Genomic DNA, 17541 nt, shown 5'->3' with positions numbered 1-17541 from the left:
TGTGTAACTCCAGTTGCTTGGAACCCAAGCCCCTCTCTGGCTCCTCAGCACCAGGCCTGGCCGCAGTACACAGATGTACATGCAGGCGAGCTTTCCAGACAAACAAATAAAGGTGTTAAATCAAGTGTGTTCATCTCTGCAGTGAGCAAAGTCATTTGCTAGATAAACTGCTTTTTAAAAAATCACCTCATCTCGGAGGGGAGGTAGCATGGAACAGAGAGAGACATTAGATTCACAGACATTAGACATCAGCACCATGGTAAACACATGGTATGAGCAAGAATTAAACTTTGATGCTCTAAAATTACTGAAAACTTGAGAATTTGTGCTGGTTAGCTTCCCATGGCTAATCAAATTCCCAAGACAAATCAGCTCATAATGAGGAAAGATTAATGCAAAATGAATGACTCACAATTTCTGAATTTTCAGTCCATGAACGCTTGGCCCTGTTGCCTCTGGGTGCGTGGCGTAGCAAAGCTGCTCCCCTTGTGGTAGCTAAGAAGCTGGTCTAAATTACTTAAAGCAAAACAATAGCAACACTCAGAAATCTAGAAAACAGAAACGTTTTAAGCTACAAAGCCACTTAGACTGGCCAGAGTTTTAAATTTTATGAAGTTTAACATCAATTCTTCTTTCATGGATCGTGTCTTTGATGTTACATCTAAACAGTAATTTCCATGCTCACGGCCACCTGGAATTTCTCCTGTGCTGTTTTCTTTTTTTTATTTTTAACATTAGATCTACTACTCACCTTTTAGTTAAATTTTCTGAATGGTATCAAGTCTGTGTCTCTAAAAATACTTGAATGCACAGTCTACTCATCTGAGCTTGGCATTTCTTAAAATAACTTTTGCTGACGGTTTGTTTTGTTGAATTGCTTTTTCTCTTAGCCAAAGCTGAGCTCCTTCTGTCTGTTTGGGCTTATTTCGGGTTTTCTGTTCTGCTCTATCACAGTGAGTTTTGAAGTCAGGTAGTGACAGTCCTTTGACTTTTTTCTTCTTTTGTATTGTGTTGGTTGTTCTGGGTCCTTCCTTTTGACAAAAGAAGTTTGGAATAAGCTCATTGATGTGTACAAGATGGTATTTTTTAAAGGTGTTTTTGTTTAAACATATGTATATGTGTATGTTTTCATTTGTGAGCGTGTGTGCCTATGAATGCCGGTGCTGGTGGAGTCCAGAAGAGGGTGTTGAGTCCTCTGGAGCTGAGTGACAGGCAGTTATGCGCTGCTCTCTGTGGGTGCTGGGAACTGAACTTGGATCGTCTGTCTGAGCAGAAGACGCTCTTAAACACTGAGCAATCTTTCCAGCTCTGTAACCCGGTCTTGTTTTAGTAAATATACTGTTTTCTCTTTTTTAAAAAATGATTTATTTATGTTTATGTGCATTGATATTTTGCCTGCATGTATGTCTGTGCAAGGGAGCTAGATCCTCTGAAACTGGAGCTATGGACAGTTGTGAGCTGCATGTGGGTGCTGGGAATTGAACCCAGGCTTTCTGGAAGAGCAGCCACTGCTCTCAACCACTGAGCCATCTCTCCAGCCACTGTTGTTTTGTTTTTATTTTTGTTTTTTGGGGTTTTTCTGTGTAGCCTTGGTTGTCCTGGACTCACTTTGTTGACCAGGCTGTCCTCAAACTCACAGAGGCCTGCTTGCCTCTGCCTCCCCGAGTGCTGGGATCACAGGCGTGTGACATTGCACCCAGCAATAACACAGCATTTTAATTGGCGTTAAATTGTATCTATAGCTGAAGCTCAAAAACACTGACACCTTGACATTACTGAGTTTGCCTATGTACATGGAATAGTCTCATTTGTTTCGTTTCTTTCATCAAAGTTTGTAGCTTTCTTCATAAAGATCTTAAAGATATTAAGTACAATTATATGTAAACATTTTATTTTTGTGATAATGTAAAAGGCAATGTGTTCACCTCAAGTCCAACTGTTCCTTGCTGGGCTAAGTGTGTACAAAGAATTCTTGCTCCAATTAGGAGCTGGTGAATGTGTGTGTGTGTCTGTCCATCTGAGTGTGTGTATCTGAGTGTGTGTGTGTGTATGTGAATGTATGTGTGTCTGAGTGTGTGTTTCTCTGAGATTTCTCACACAGACATTTGACAGATCTGAAAGCACAGATGTTTTTATTTCTTCCTTCACAATTTGTGTGCTTTTTCTTTTCTTTTCTTTTCTCACTGCATTATCAAGGGTTCCAATAAGAATAAATAAGAGCAATGAGTGAACATTCTTACCTTTTTCAAGACCTTTTCAATTATCTGTCATTTATCTATCTATATTTCTATCTATCTATCTATCTATCTATCTATCTATCTATCTATCTACCTACCTACCTATCTATCATGTATCTATCATCTACATCTTTAGATCTATCTGTCATCTATCTAGCGTGCCTGTGTGTGAGTGAGGACAGAAGATAGCTTAGAGCAGTCAGTTACCTTCCATCAAGTGGGCTTCAGGGAGTCAACTCAGGTCACTAGGCAGCGAGTATCTTTACCATCTGGGTTGTCTCACTGGTCCCTTTCTTACTGATCTTATCTGGAAAAGGCTGGCTGCTGTGGTAAAATGGGCTTTATCTCAAGAATATAAGCTTTCTAGTATAGGAAAATGCAATTGACTTTTATATTGAGCTTATAACCTGCAATTTTGCTAAATTTGCTTGCTAATTTGAATAGGTTTTTAGTTGACTATTTATTCTAAGCATTTCATTGGCATTCATGTGTTTTTCTTTTTACTGTATAATACAGACACCTTTGGTTCACTTTCTTGGCCTAACTGGCCAGAACCTTCAGTGTAGTATTAAATAGAAATGGGAGAACATTCATCTTGTTTTGAAAAACAAATGAACAAACAAACCAAAACCTAAATCTTTTTTTTCTCTTTTCCGAACTATTTTCTTAAAAAACAAACAAACAAACAAACAAACAAACAAACAAAAAAACCCAAAACTTTTTATTGCTTCTTTGTAAATTTCACATCGCACAGCCGAACCCCACTCATCTCCCTGTTCCTTCACACCTGCTTTTCCAGAGAAAACAAAAAATAAATAAAACAAAACAAACCATCTCGTCATGGAAGCTGTAGTGTGTCACAGTGTACCCTTTGGTCCACACTTCTTTGCTTACAAATGTTCCCTGCAGTGAGTCTTTGGCCTCTGGCTTCTGCTGCACCATCAGTACTGGTTCCTCACAGGACTCCTCTCGGATGTCCTGTTGTTGCCCTGTGTCATGAAGATCCTGCAGCTTTGGACCTGTGGACCAGCCCGTTCCCACGCTCCAGCAGTTGGTTCGCAGATGGGGTAGGTGTTACGGTGGGCCGTCTCAAAGCCCTGAACTTGGGCCTGGGAGGTAGCTGGACTGGTTGGCCCACCAGCTCTCCCACACCCACACCACCAGAGGGAGCTCTCCAGCCCTGCCCTGGTTAGCTCACCCAGTGCCCCAGCTGGCAAGGAGCAGGGCCAGCTCTCCTGACGGCTGCAGGTGTGGAGGGGATTTAGTCTCTTACCGTTAAATATGACACTAGCTTTGGAGTTTTCGAGGATGGTCTTTCCCGACTTGGGAGTGTCCCCTTCTCAAAGGGCATTAGGTTCTGTCAGATGACTTCTCTCTTCCAGCTGAGACAACTGTGTGGCGCTACTCCTTTACTTTAGTGACGTAGGGTTGACCAATCATTTCACTGTGGACTGTCCTTGCACTCCTGGGATAAGTTCCTTTCGGTCACAGTAGTTAACGCTTTGTATATGTTTCTGGCTCGGCTTTGCTGGAATTTAACTGAGGATCTCTACAGTCGTACACAGAGCTGAGTAATATTATTCTCGTGACGCCTCTTCTGGCTTTTGCTGTATGGAGCATCATGAGATGGCTGAAGGAGCTAGAAAGCACAACTTCCAGGAATCAGGTTTTGGTTGTTTTCTTCACTGTACCCAGACTTCATTCTGTTGTGCAGAAAGTAATTTCATTTCAGGGCATGTTTCTTTTTCTTTTCATTTTAGCAGGATCATTTATCCCTCATCATTTTAGTCAATTTCAGGAGGGGAGATGGCATTTCTGAAGCTTCCTGGTCTTTTTATGGGTGCTTAGCAACATTTTGTTAGGGCTAAGAGTCCTACGACTGACTCTCAAAGGCTAAGGAGAAAGTCATCCCAAGTCCTGAAGGATCTAGTCCACGTACTTCCTTCTCTACTGTCTCTTTCACGTCCATGTGCATTGTTACTAAAGATCCGTTTTTCTATTGGGCCATTGGGAGTCCTAGCAAAGCCTCCAACAAGCACAAGGACTTTGTGTGCCGTGAAGCCCACTCTATGCTGTCATGTTTCTCAGTAAAGGTAACATGTGTTAGTTATCGTGTACACAGCTTTCTATGTAACTAGTTATGTGTGTAACTAGGCCTGTAACTTTGATCTTCCCTTCTTGCCAAGATGTAAAAATAGAGTTAAGCTCAGCAGGCTGAGGTAGGAGGACCACGCGTTCAAAAACAGCCTGGGCCACATAGTGAGAAAATCCCAAAACAAGACAAAAACTTATCTAAGAAAAAAGAACCAAGGATTCAATAGTTTTCTGCTATCACAAATACCCACATACGGAAAGCGAAGTCTCACTACTGAGATATGGAGTGAAGATGCTAATAAATTTGATGATGTTACAATGCTTCCCATGAAGGCTACAGAATTGGTGTGGCTCCTGTTTTTGCAAGGAGAGAACATCAGCCAGAATTGTCATGATTGTGGCAAGAACCTGAGAGAGGCACCTCATTGGAAGAAACGTTTAACATGGCTCCGGGGTTCCAGTGCACAGTCACTGTGTCCCATTGCTTCAGGGCCAATGGGTGGAGGGGCAAATGCCCTCGGCAGGATGCATGTGTTAGGGCAAAGTGACTCATTTCATGGTGGACAACAAGAAGAAAGAAACAGTGGGGTCCACTAGACAAACTAGCCTTCCAGGACAAAGCCTACTTCTTGCAACTAGGCCCCACATCCAGAAGGTCCCACTACCTTCCAGTTATGCCATTAGAATGTGACTCCACCCATGGGCCATGTCGGAGCTCTCGCGGTGGGATCACCTCCATCCCTGGATCACGGCTCTGGTCACGTCAGAGCTCTCGCGGTGGGATCACTGAACACACCAGCCGGGGGCGATGCCTTCAGTGTATGAGTCTTCAGGGGGCATTTTATAACTAAAGCACAACAGGGAGGAATCCAAGGGCCTGGCAGGAAAGCTCTGAGTTACCCCGCAGTCACCAAGCTCACAGGCATTCTGCCTCATGACCTTCTCTTGCTTTGTTAAAACGCTCCGCATCACTGCGCAGGGCTCCTGACGAAGATTACCTTGTTGTTTGTGAGTGTGTAATGTATGCCTGTATGTGTGTACTATGGGTGTGTGCTTGGTGACATGATACCAGTGTTGGTGGCCTCCGCTGGTGCTTTCCACCTTATATTTTGAGACAGTTTCTCCCTGAACCCGAAGCTCACTTGATTGGCTGGTCTGGCTGGTCAGGGCACCCTCTCTATCCTTCTGCCTCCACCTCTCAGAGCTGGGATTACAGGCATGCACCACACGTGGATTTTTAAGTGAGTACTGGGGATTTGAACTCAGGTCCTCAGGCTTGCACAGGAAACACTTTTCTCACTGGACTGTCTCCACGGGCCACTCCCCCCCCCTTTAATTTATGCTGCTAGATGATTCCAAGTTGTCACAGGTGCCCCTAGGAAACTCCCACAGAGACCCCAGACGGTTGGCTGTCCTCACAGCCAACACGCTGCCCCTTCTACCGCTGTAAGGAGGCCACATTACCAATTCAAATTTCTCTTTGCAAGCAGGACACGCAGGCCACTTGACAGACAGGAGGCTCTAAGTTAATGTGCACGTCACCACTGTCCCCTTTACGATAGCAGCAGGAGTGATTAACTCTGGATTTCTTTATGAATAGTCCAGAAGATAATGATGTATGCCTTCTGGATCTATGCAGGAAGAGCTGGAGTGAGTGAGGGCAAAAGGAGATGGGACTCATTTAACTAACAGTGGACGCGGTTGCATGGTGACAGGGTCCACAGCAGCCCAGGGTGCAGCACCACCAAAATGAGCGCTTGCTCTTGAGAGTTGAATTCTGAGGGGCAAACGCCTGACTTAGGGTTAGTAGGGATGTCAGAGGGAGGCTCTTGCTCTTTCCAGATCAACAAGGAAACACATCTTTGTTCTTTGGAGAACTAGATAAAAGTGGGAACTTCAAGGACCAATGGCTCTAGAGTATTCAACTCATATTTTATATTTATTTTGAGGCCATTTTTGTTTGATGGAAAAATGCCAAGAATAACGAGGTTTCAGGCAACCTGTTCCAGCATTAACAACGTTCACCACCACAGCGGGATGCTCAGAACTGGAATCCGTGTTGGTCTAAGGCTGTTCACTCGGACTTACTGGTTTTTCCGGTCCGTTCTGCCATGTCCTTTCTCGGTTCCAGGCCCCAGTCCAGCATCTGTTATTACATTTAGCTGTCACGCCTCCTTAGCGCCCCGAAATGTGTGGCCTCCCGGTTCCCAGTGTTCAGGACCTTGTGGCTTTTGATGAATGCTGGTCAGTTATTTTGTAGAATGTCTGTCAGTTTGGGTTTGCCTGATGTTTTCTCTCCATTAGATTCCAGTTATGTGTTTTTGGCAGGAATAGCCTGTTGATGACTATATTTTCACCACTAATTTTAGCACCTGCTGATCTTGCCAGCAGCAATGAATGTAGTAATGAAATGAAATGAAAATTTCCATCTCTTCAGTATTGGAGTTCTTTCTAGGGAGAGTTGTCTTTCCTTTGCGCATCCCTAAAGATGCTTTGTCTATCCTAAAGGTTACATCCTGTGTCCCTGTAATGTTGCTCACATGTTTTCCTTCCCTTGCCTTCCCTTGCCTTCCCTTGCCTTCCCTTGCCTTCCCTTCCCTTCCCTTCCCTTCCCTCCCCTCCCCTCCCCTGCCCTCCCCTCCCCTCCCCTCCTCTTCCCTTCTTTCTTCTTTCTTTTTTTAAGCATTTCTTCCCTTGCTGGCCCAATTTGCATTTTTCAAATGCAGTGCTAGAGCCAAACAATTCTCTTTGTGTCCAAGCATGATCATGGACTGCAAGATATGAGCCCTGAAAATGTGTATGGCCTCTGAGAGGATCATTGCCCTACAGCTGTTCTAATGGGCAGAAGCAGGAGATGCATGCTAGCACATGTGTATGTTTTACCTGTTTATTTCTGTCCATTCTGTTCATGTGTACACCTATGTACCTGGAGCTCAGCGGCTTCCTTCCACTTCTTTCAAGTCCATGTGCTATTTCAGGGCTTATTTACTTCTTTCTTCTTTCTCCACCCTTGGGACAGACTGTTCTACAAATATTCACTTGTTCACACACACTCACTCATACATATATACATACATGCATGTATGTATATGAGTGTGTGTGTGAGAGAGAGCGCGCGCGCGAGAGACGCTATTCCCTAGGTAGCCTTGGCTGTCTTGGAGCTCACTATGTAGAAAGACTAGGCTAGCCCTGAACTCACAGATCCACCTGCCTCTGTTCCGCCCCCCCACCCGGGAGCCGGGATTACAGGTGTGTGCCACTGTGCTCGGTTTCATGTGCATTTTGTGCATTTTCATATCTGCTTTTTTTTTTTTTAACAAAATAAGCATATTATAAAAACTTTGTTTTTCATTTCCCATTTCTCATTTACCCATTTTCTAGAATACAGTTCTTAGTTCTTATAGCTGCTTAGTTATTCAGTGAATGGATATACCATCATTTATTGAGCCACTTTCACGTGCATGTTCATTGTGATGGTTTTCAGTAATGCTATACACACAAGCACAATAAATAAAATGTAAAAAAAAAAAAAGAGTCTGTGCTTTTGGTGCTGTCGTGTCAGGGTGAGTGTCTAAAAATGACATGATGGGCCCTGTTTCTGAGGAGCTGCCTGGTTTTCCCACAGAAGCTCCGTACCATCGTACTCCCACAAGTGATGCAGGAGAATGTCCATTTCCTCAAGACTTTGCCAAGCCCATGAGTCGTTAACATTAATTCTTCCCCGGTCTGATAGGTGAGAACTGATATCCTAGAATTGTTTTAATTTTTCTAAATGTAAGTGATTTGGACATTTTTTCGTTTTCCTATCTTTTATAATGATTCTCTGAATATGTTCTCCATTTTTCTAATGGTTGTTCTGTCCTTTGGTTCTCAAGGGTTCTTTTTTGAGGATAGATGTTTGAATGTTTGTTTGTGTTATAGTCATATATGTGCGTTACCTGTGTGTATGTGTGTGTGTGTGTGTGTGTGTGTGTGTGTGTGTAGGGCAGAGGACAACCTCACATATTGTTCCTCTGCAGACAATTGTGGGTTGTTTTATCCTTGTCCAGGTTTTTTCCACTGGCTGGGCTCGCTGGTTGGCTCGCTGGTTGGCTCGCTGGTTGTGCAAGGCTGGCTGACCACCGAGCCCTCGGGCTCTGCCGTCTCCATCACCACAGCACTGGAAGGACAAGCATACGCCACTGCACTTGGCCTTTTACGTGGGCTCTGGGCAGGGAACTCGGGTCCCATGCTCACTTTATGGCATGGCAATAACTTCATCAACTGCCTTTGCGATTGGGGTATGATAGTCTCTTCCCTGTTCTAAAGATCTTTTCTAGTTTTCCAACTTTCCTTGAGACAGGGTTTCTCTGTGTAGCCTTGGCTGTCCTAAAACTCACTCTGTAGACCAGGCTGGGCTTGAATTTGCAAAGATCTATCTTTCTCTGTTTCCCAAGTCCTGGGATTAAAAAAGTGTGCCACTACAGCCCGGCGACATTACGGCTTTTAATATCTACATCTATTGAATGTTTCTTTTTTATTTCAAGTCATGGTTAGATTTGGAATTACTAAATTCTACATCATGGTGAATTTCCCCTTTCAAAGCTCTGCTTGATAAAACACACACACACACACACACACACACACACACACACACACACACGCCTTCCTCCAAGTGCCAATTTTATGAATGCCTCTATGAAAACATTTATAAGAAAGGCAATAAAGCCAAAATAAGCCCCTTTGAAGTATTAACATAAACAAAGTTCTATTGACTTGTATTTTAAGGTCTTTTTTTTTTTTTGTGGATAAGCAACTATCTCCTGTATGTATTTGAGGATACGCATAAGTTTATCTGTAGATGTCTAGTACTGCATAAATTGAGCTTGCTATTCCCAGGAGGCTTGCCCAGATCCTGAGTGCACAGCACACGTGAACAGTGAGAGATTTGCATGAGGTTGGTGTGTGTTCCTGTGCACAGTTCATATTAGGCTATGGGATAACTTTAGGGAGCTCACCCTGCTAAGCACTGTCCCTAACCCTCTCTCGGGCATGCTCCTGCCTCCTACCTTTTGTCCTTGCTATTCCTGCTGGGGGGAATACCATCTCCCAATATCTTCGCACCAGAAGCATGTGGCACCTTTTCATTTGCAAGAGAGAACTTTTATTCCCAACCCACTCAAGCTTGCGACTCCATTGCCTGACTTAGCCCCTTCCTTTCTCTTTCCTGCTCACCTGATGTGCTGTGTGTACCTTCTACTCCATGGGTCTAGTTTACTTTTCTGTTCTTATTCAGTAGATGCAAGCTTCACCAAGTGTTCTCTCAGTACCAGCAGTAATAGCTACGCTTGACGATGGCAATGTGTTATCATCAGTCACTATTGAATGAATTAATAATAGAAGAGAGGAAGAACATCCCAAAGGACAGTCAAGTAGCTTGTAGCATCTTCACGAGGGCCACAGACTCTGGTTTAAGTCTAGACACTCGGGCCAGTGCCCAGATTTCTCACTGGACTGCTCCAGGAGAGCCCTACCCAGTAGTCAGGTCGGGATCTTGTGGCCTGCGCTCAACCCTGCTTGGAGGCCTGCTTGGACCCTCTGCCTGGCCACTTATGAAATCTTGGGGGTTCTCATAGGCAGTGTCTCTTCTGCCCTTGCAAGAATTGTTCCTAAGTGGCAGTAGCTTCTTTAAGTTAGATTTATTTATTTAATTGTGTAAGTGTTTTGCTCAGATACATCTGTATACCATGTGCATGTCTGAAAATCTCCTGGAACTGAAGTTATGGATAGATGTAAAAGTCTGTGTGGGCTGGGACTCGAACCTGGGTCCCCTGCAAGAACAATAAGTGCTCTTAACCACTAAGCCACCTCTCCAGCCTAGAGCTATCTTTTTTTTAAACCTGATATTCCTCGTGCATTTTCATACATGTGTGTCATTGTGTTTGCTCTTCTTTCCCCTTCCCTCTGTTGGTGCTCCCCTTGGCGTGCCCACTGTTTCTTCTTCCATTTTTATATCACATTAATTCTTTTACCTTCTCTCTCCCCTTCATCCCCTCTCTTAAGGTCTCTTCCTCCCCTCTCATATCACCTTTTCTACTTCCGTGACCCCCTTCCCCATACAAATTTAATTATAGACTCTGTATGTGGGAGAAAGCATGTTTGTCCTCTGAGCATGACTCATTTGCTCCCCCTTCAACCCCATTTTCCGAGAATGGCATGATTTCATTTTTCTCTATGGCTGAAAACGGTGCCATGTCTGTGGAAGGCACCTGAGGAGAAGAACCAGCTCCCATGCCTGTTCTACCTGCATAGAATGACTAATTCTTTTCCTTCCAGTAGGGGAAAAGGACTCAAAAGTGGGGAGGTTCTTAACCTAGAAAGTGTGTGTTAAAAACAAACAAAACAAAACAACAACAACAAAAACAAAGGATGCACAGATGCACAGGTGAAAAGACTCAACAGAGAGAAAACAAAAGTGCTTGCTGCAAGCAAAACACAGGTGTGAGCCAGGGCTGCCCAGGTAGGAACTGAAGCAGCGGACCTCGGAAGGCCCTGGTTCACGGGGTCAACGGTTTGTAGAGCGAGACAGGAAGTGCTGTGGACTACAGAAAGTCTCCATGACATTTCCTTCTAGAAACAGTGACTTATGGCTGACTCTCAGGCCAAGAGTCTCATCTTTTTATCTCAGGCCACATGAAAGCAAATCATGAGAACTTAGTAGCTGTCTGAATTAGGCACGCCATGTTTTCCAAGAAAGACAGGTGATTAGCTGGGGGGTACCTCAAAAAGTAATGGAGACGTAATAGACAGTTGGGTGGACCGGGGCAAACGTACATTTTTTCTTGTCCTTTTTGGCAGTTTTATACGTGTGTGCAATGCCTCGTGAGCACATTCACCCTGCCACCCTGTCTTATCCCCCACTTTTGCTGATCCTCTCTTTTTTCCCAAGCAGGGAACTCCTCCACGTGGACTCCTCCAAATTTCATGTCGATTTTGGGTGCAGGTCTTATTCAGGTAGGAGTGGCTGCTGTGCCGTCAAGATTGCTGTGGCCCTGTCATTCCTACGGGACAGTATTTCATAGCGCTTCTGCCCAAGCTCTCACACTCCTCCTCCTGAGATGTTCTCTAGGGCTTGGAGAGGAAAATGAGCATTGTTTTGGAGTAAAGATCTGAATGTTTCTTAACTATTTGTGTTTATTGTATGTGTATGAATGTTTTGCCTGCCTGCATGTATGTATACCATGGGTGTACCTACCTGGTGCCCTCGGAGGACTAGAGAGGGTGTTGGATCCCCTGGAACTGGAGTTATAGACAGTTGTAAGCTGTCATGTGGGTTCTGGGACTTGAACCTGGGTCCTCTGCAAGAGCAGCAAGTGCTCTTGACCTCTGAGCCATCTTAGCAGCCCAATTTAGGCATTGCTAAGATTCTAACATGGCTTTGTGACTGCCCCGTTTCCTTCACTAAACCCTTAATGTGCATATTTCCTTTTTGTTGCCTCAAACCTGAGATGCTGAGCTTGGCAGCCTTTACAGAGAAGGGCAGAAAAAAAAGGAAGGAAGGTTGGGGAGAAAAACAAAACAAAATAAAAACCCCAAACAATCCCTCCCCCCAAAACCCAACCCTTCATTTTAGAGAAACATGCCCACACAATGGACAAGTGGCACCAAGTCTCCCTTTCCTGCTGCCAGGGGTGCAGATTTGGCTGGCACCGCACCAGAGGACACAGTCAACTCCGGGAGAAACAATGGCACTTGAGTGCCGACAGAAAAGCAAATATGCGTTTGGTGCGAGCAAGGGTGCTTTCCCGCTTGGGGCTTTCATCTCGTGGTGTGCTGTTGGCTTCTGATCCATCCACTTTGTCGCGCCGTCGTAACAACAGTGAACAGTGAACAGTTGTATGCAGCGCCTTCCGTTCTTCTCAAACACTCTCCGCTCGGCTTCTTCCTATGGCTTATGTTGGATGCGATTTCACACATCCTCGAGGATGATGAAAACTTGGAAAAGAATACATCTTTTCCATGGTAAGAAAGACTTGTATCTCTGGCTCCTCAGCTTAGAGAAAAAGAATATAAGTCTCCCAGGAAGGTAGCAAATAATCCAAAGAATGAGTCCGCAGTTTTGCTTTGTTTTGTTTTGTGTTTTGAGACATTGGGTCCATTGCAAGATATTGCTTCTTTCCCTGATTCCAGATACAAAGCATAATAAGCCTCTTCTATTGGGGGAGGGTCAGAGGAGTGATTGTTCAAGGAACAGCCAGCCAGGTTTACCTTAGCGACTGCTTAGCTGAGGGAGACTGAGGCAGGAGCGGATTCTAGGGATGCTGCACAGTAAGCCTGAGGGCCAAGGAAGGCTCAAAGGAGGGGGGGGGTGGAGCTAATGGCATGGATGGGTCAGCTTGAGGAGCCTCTGCTGGAGGAAGCTAAGAAGACTGACAGAGAGATGTTGAGTTCTGCAGTGTTGTTTTCAGAACTTGCGCTGGTTGGAGCAGAAAGCGAGGTGGTAGAGCTGGAGTTGGGGCTGAAGCCAGATGGACCAGGGCAGCAGTGGTCTGCACAGAGGCTTGTACTAGTTAGACCTTCAGAAGAAAAGGGACTCCAGAGATTTTTCTAAAATTCCCCACATAGGGTTTTGGTTAGGAGGACAGACTGATGCAGCTCTGTGCTTTGATGATCATCAGTTTTTTCCTCAACTTAATGCACGGCTAGCATCTCCTGGTGCTGTGTTGAAGGTTAAGTGAGGCAAGAGCTTAGCATGGTGCCGGATATGCCTGAATACGAAATGCCATTATCACGGGTCTAAGGCTGTAGTCTACAGTACAGGTCTCTGCAGGACCATGTGATTGGGAATGGTGACCAGGAACAAAGCTGCTGCTATTTAGAAGGGAAGGCCATCCACACGGGTATAGAACACCCTAGGAGGAATTTCCCAGAATGCACCAGAACTGGTGAATCAGTCTCTGAGTGATGATGTGCCTGTCAGGACCCTAGCTCTCCAGAACAGCACTGGCTCTGTTTGACATCAGGTGACAGCTGGACAGGAGCTTGTGGACAGGATGCAGAGCGTCGAGAAGAAATGAGTTCTTCTGCACTTTGCAATTCAGCGCTGCTGTAGGTATGCGTCAGGAGATATAGAGGGGCAAAGGCTGAGAGGCTAGGGGGAGCCTCAGAGGGGTGCCACCAAACACTTAGAGCTAGGCCGGGTGCTTAGAGATGTTGCTTGGACAAGGCCAGTGATGGTCTAAGGAGCTTTGGGAGCCGTCACAGAAGACACAGCCTCATTACTGTGCGCTCTCGGACTCCTACAAAGGCAGGGCACATGACAGCACTGGCAGGCCGGAAGGCATCTCCACACCTGTTACCAAAAGGGACTAATACTCTCACAGGAGCTTTGTCAGGAACCCCCTACCACAAGCCCTCTGTCCAGAGCTCACCTGAAGGAATCTCTGCTAGCATGAATAATGCACATTAAGCTCCAACAGCGGCGTCTGTAGCCATGGGAGAATCCTGCAAGGGCACCTCCCCAGGAACGGTACCGTCTCCACAGCTTCCCGCCTGCCTCATAGACATCTGGGGTGGATGGCAGTCACTGCCTCCGCACTCCGGCTGGCGTGCCGGTCTCTCAGAGCTCTCCTAAAGGACTTCCAGGTGACCTTCAGCTTTCCGAAATGGGCATCAGTGTTGTAGAGACACTGGGGGAAATCATAAAAAAGGCAAAAAAGCCTTACCTCGCCCTTAGCCATCTGCTGTTCAACAGGGACAGAAATTAATAACGACGTCTGTCATGTCCAGTGTTCCTGCTGAGTAGCAGGCTCCAGTCCTCATCACAGTTCTAAAAGACATGAAATCTCCTATGAGGGTCTTTGTGCTGAGGGCGAGGAGGGGAACAGAGAAGCAGAATGCCAGGTCTGTCCAGTGGCAAAGTCCACGTTGCCCTTTGTTTAACCACTTTGGCTCTGTGTCTGCAAAACCGTAAGCAACCAACCAGAGCACAGTCATTATTGTCGCAGCATCTTCAGGGCAGTCGGAAGTTGGATGAAAAATGACCCCATGAAGACCGGAAGTCTACACTGTACTGTAGATAAGGGGGCAGAGCAGTGCGGCTTTAAACCTCTCTAGAGAACTGTTGAAGGGGGAGGTGGGATGGCTCAGCATGTGAAGGTGCCCTGCTGCCAAACCTGATGAGCTGAGTTCAGTTCCCAGGAGCAACATGGTAGATCTACATGTTCATGGGGCAGGGCGTGCCCACTTCCAGAAAAATGAATGGATGAATAAATACATAAGTTAAAAATAGAAGTTTAGAACATTGACAGTGGACAAACAGAATAGGACCAATCATCAACTGCATTCATTCATTCATTCATTCATTCATTCATTCACTCATTCATTATGAACTCATTCATTGAACTACATCCCCACCCCAACTAGCTGCTTCTAAAAATAAGCAGCTATTAGAGATTTTCTCATTTTGAAAGTTCATTTCTTGCATATTTATCTAACTTTATTCAGTTCTCCACCTATTTCTTTCTGGATAATAGGGAATTTGTTAGTTTTTTTTTTTTTTAACTTCAAATCTTTGCCTTGTTCTCAAAAACCTTACTTTGATCAAAATATTTTGCAGAGATGGTGAACAGCCCCCTTTTCATGCTTAAACCCCTATGTGTATATGAACAGCAGTAACAAAATGGTTGCAAAATGTGTTTCTAGCTTGTCATGATGGGTGGGGTAGCCTATGAGATAGGAGTGTGGACAGGGATGAGAGGAAGGTAAGAGAGTACCCCCCCCCCCAGTGCATTACATACACATATGAAGTTGTCAAGGAGAGGATTTGTTTCTGTTTTAGAAGCAAGTTAAAAGTTGTTCACTAGCCCTGAGCCCCATTTTCCTTCTAAGGTTCCTCTGTTGATATTCTCAGCGGTGCGCTAAACCAGCTGCTCCACATCTGGAAACACCTGTAAACACTGCACTGTTCTCATTGTGTTTTCACTCTGCAGTACCGGGGGGTTATCTCTGCTCTGGTCCATTGCTATTTATTTATTGTGTGTTTAAAAGGTTTTCTCTTTAAAGATCGATCTATCTATCTATCCATCCATCCATCCATCCATCTATCTATCTTATACAGCATTTTTGTCTGCATGTACGCCTGCACACCAGTAGAGGGCAGCAGATATCACAATAGATGGTTGTGAGCCACCATGTGGTTGCTGGAACTGAACTCAGGATTTTTGGAAGAGCAGCCAGTGTTCTTAGAGTCTGAGCCACCTCTCCAGCCTGAGGTTTGTTTTTTAATTATGTGTGTACGTGTGTACTTATGTGTGAATATGTGCTTTAGGAGTGCAGGTGCTCACATCGGCTAGAGGCCGGAACCGGAGTTACCAGCAGCTGTGAGTGGCCTGATGTGATCGCTGGGGACAGAACCTGGGGCCTCGGGAAGAGCGCCACACAAGCACGGCGCAACCACTAGCGGTTTCTTCAGCCTTTTTTTTTTTTATTGTTTATTATTATTAGTTACATTTTATTAACTCTGTATCCCAGCTGTATCCCGCTCCCTCATTCCCTCCCAATCCTACCCTCCCTCCCTCATCTCCTCCTGCCCCTTTCCAAGTCCACTGATAGGGGGGACCTCCTCCCCTTTCATCCGATCCTGTTTTATCAGGTGTCTTCAGGACTGGCTGCAAAGTCCTCCTCTGTGGCCTAGCAGGACTGCTCCTCCCTTGGGGGGTGGGGAGGTCAAAGAGCCTGCCATTGAGTTCCCATCAGAGATAGTCCCTGTTCCCCTTACTATGGGAAGCCAATTGGTTACTGAGCTACCACGGGCTTCATCCGAGCAGAGGTTCTAGGTTATATCCATACATGGTCCTTGGTTGGAGAAACAGTTTCAAAAAACCCCTGTGCCCAGATATATTTGGTCCTTGTGGGGCTCCTATCCTTTCCACGTCATACTAACTCCTCTTCTGCTGAGGGTTTGGTTATGAGTCTTAGTACCTGTTTTGAAACGCTGCTTGGTAGAGTCTTTCAGATGCCTTCTGTGGTAGGCTCCTGTCATACGTCCAATGCACATCTCATTTGTTTTTCTAAGTGAGGATTGATCATCTTACCCCGTGTCTGCTTTCTTGTTTATCTTCTTTAGGTGTATAGACTTCATTTGCTTGTTCTGTCACTAGAAGTCCAATGTGCTATCCATTGCGCCACAGAGCCACCTCAGCCCTTTTTTTTGAGTTGGGGTCTTACTCTGTGGTCCAGGCTGGTCTTAACCTCTGTCTTTCTGCTTCAGCTTTCCTAGTACTAAGATGACAGGCACGGGTCGCCATACCCAGTTCCAGACTTTTAATTTGCTTTATTTAAATTTATTTACTTTTTGATTTATGTATGCCTGCATGAGCTAGAGCTACAGCAGTTGTGAGCCACCCAACATGGGTACTGGGAACTGAACTTTGATCCTCTAGAAGAGCAGTAGGTGCTGTCAACCTGGGCCATCTCTTCAGCCCCACATTAGTGTTTTAAAATGACTGCATAGTGTCGTTTATCTAACTGAACAATTATGTGAACAACTACATTGTTTCCAATTTTTGCTGTTTCAAAAATGTTGCATAGAAAAAAAAAAGTGTGCACACTCTTAAAGTTCTTGAAGATATATCAGAAATACACTGCGCTGGCTACTTTTATGTCAACTTGACACAAGCTAGAGTTATCTGAAAGGAAGGAAACTCAGTTCAGAAATGCCTTCATAAGATCCAGCAGTAAGACATTTTCTTAATTTGTGATCAATAGGGGACGTCCCAGCCCAGCCCATTGTGGTGGTGTCAGCCCCTGGACTGGTGGTCCTGGAGTCTAAAAGAAAGCAGGGTGAGCAAGTGATGAGGAGCAAGCCAATAAGCAGCACTCCTCCATGACCTCTGCATCAGCTCCTGCCTCCAGGATCCTGCCCTGTTTGAGTTCCTGCCCTGACTTCCTTCAATGATGAACAGTGTTATGGAAATGTAAGCCAAATAAACCCTTTCTCCTCAACTTGCTCTGGTCACAATATTTTATCACAGCATTAGTAACTCTAATTAAGACATACACATTTCTCTGAATCTTCAATCTAAAATTTGTTTCTTAAGCATTTCTTTCATCCCCCTTTTTTTTTCTTCACCCAAATTTCATTTAGTGGGATGATGGATAGGTGAGATTTTCATATGTTTCATGTGTGTTTGTGGAGAGAGATAGTGAGAGAGAGAGAGAGAGAGAGAGA

This window comes from Psammomys obesus, unplaced genomic scaffold (assembly GCF_907164565.1).
Source record: "Psammomys obesus unplaced genomic scaffold, mPsaObe1.curated_primary_1811, whole genome shotgun sequence".
NCBI classification, from domain to species: domain Eukaryota; kingdom Metazoa; phylum Chordata; class Mammalia; order Rodentia; family Muridae; genus Psammomys; species Psammomys obesus.
Note: the sequence above shows the minus strand (reverse complement) of the source record.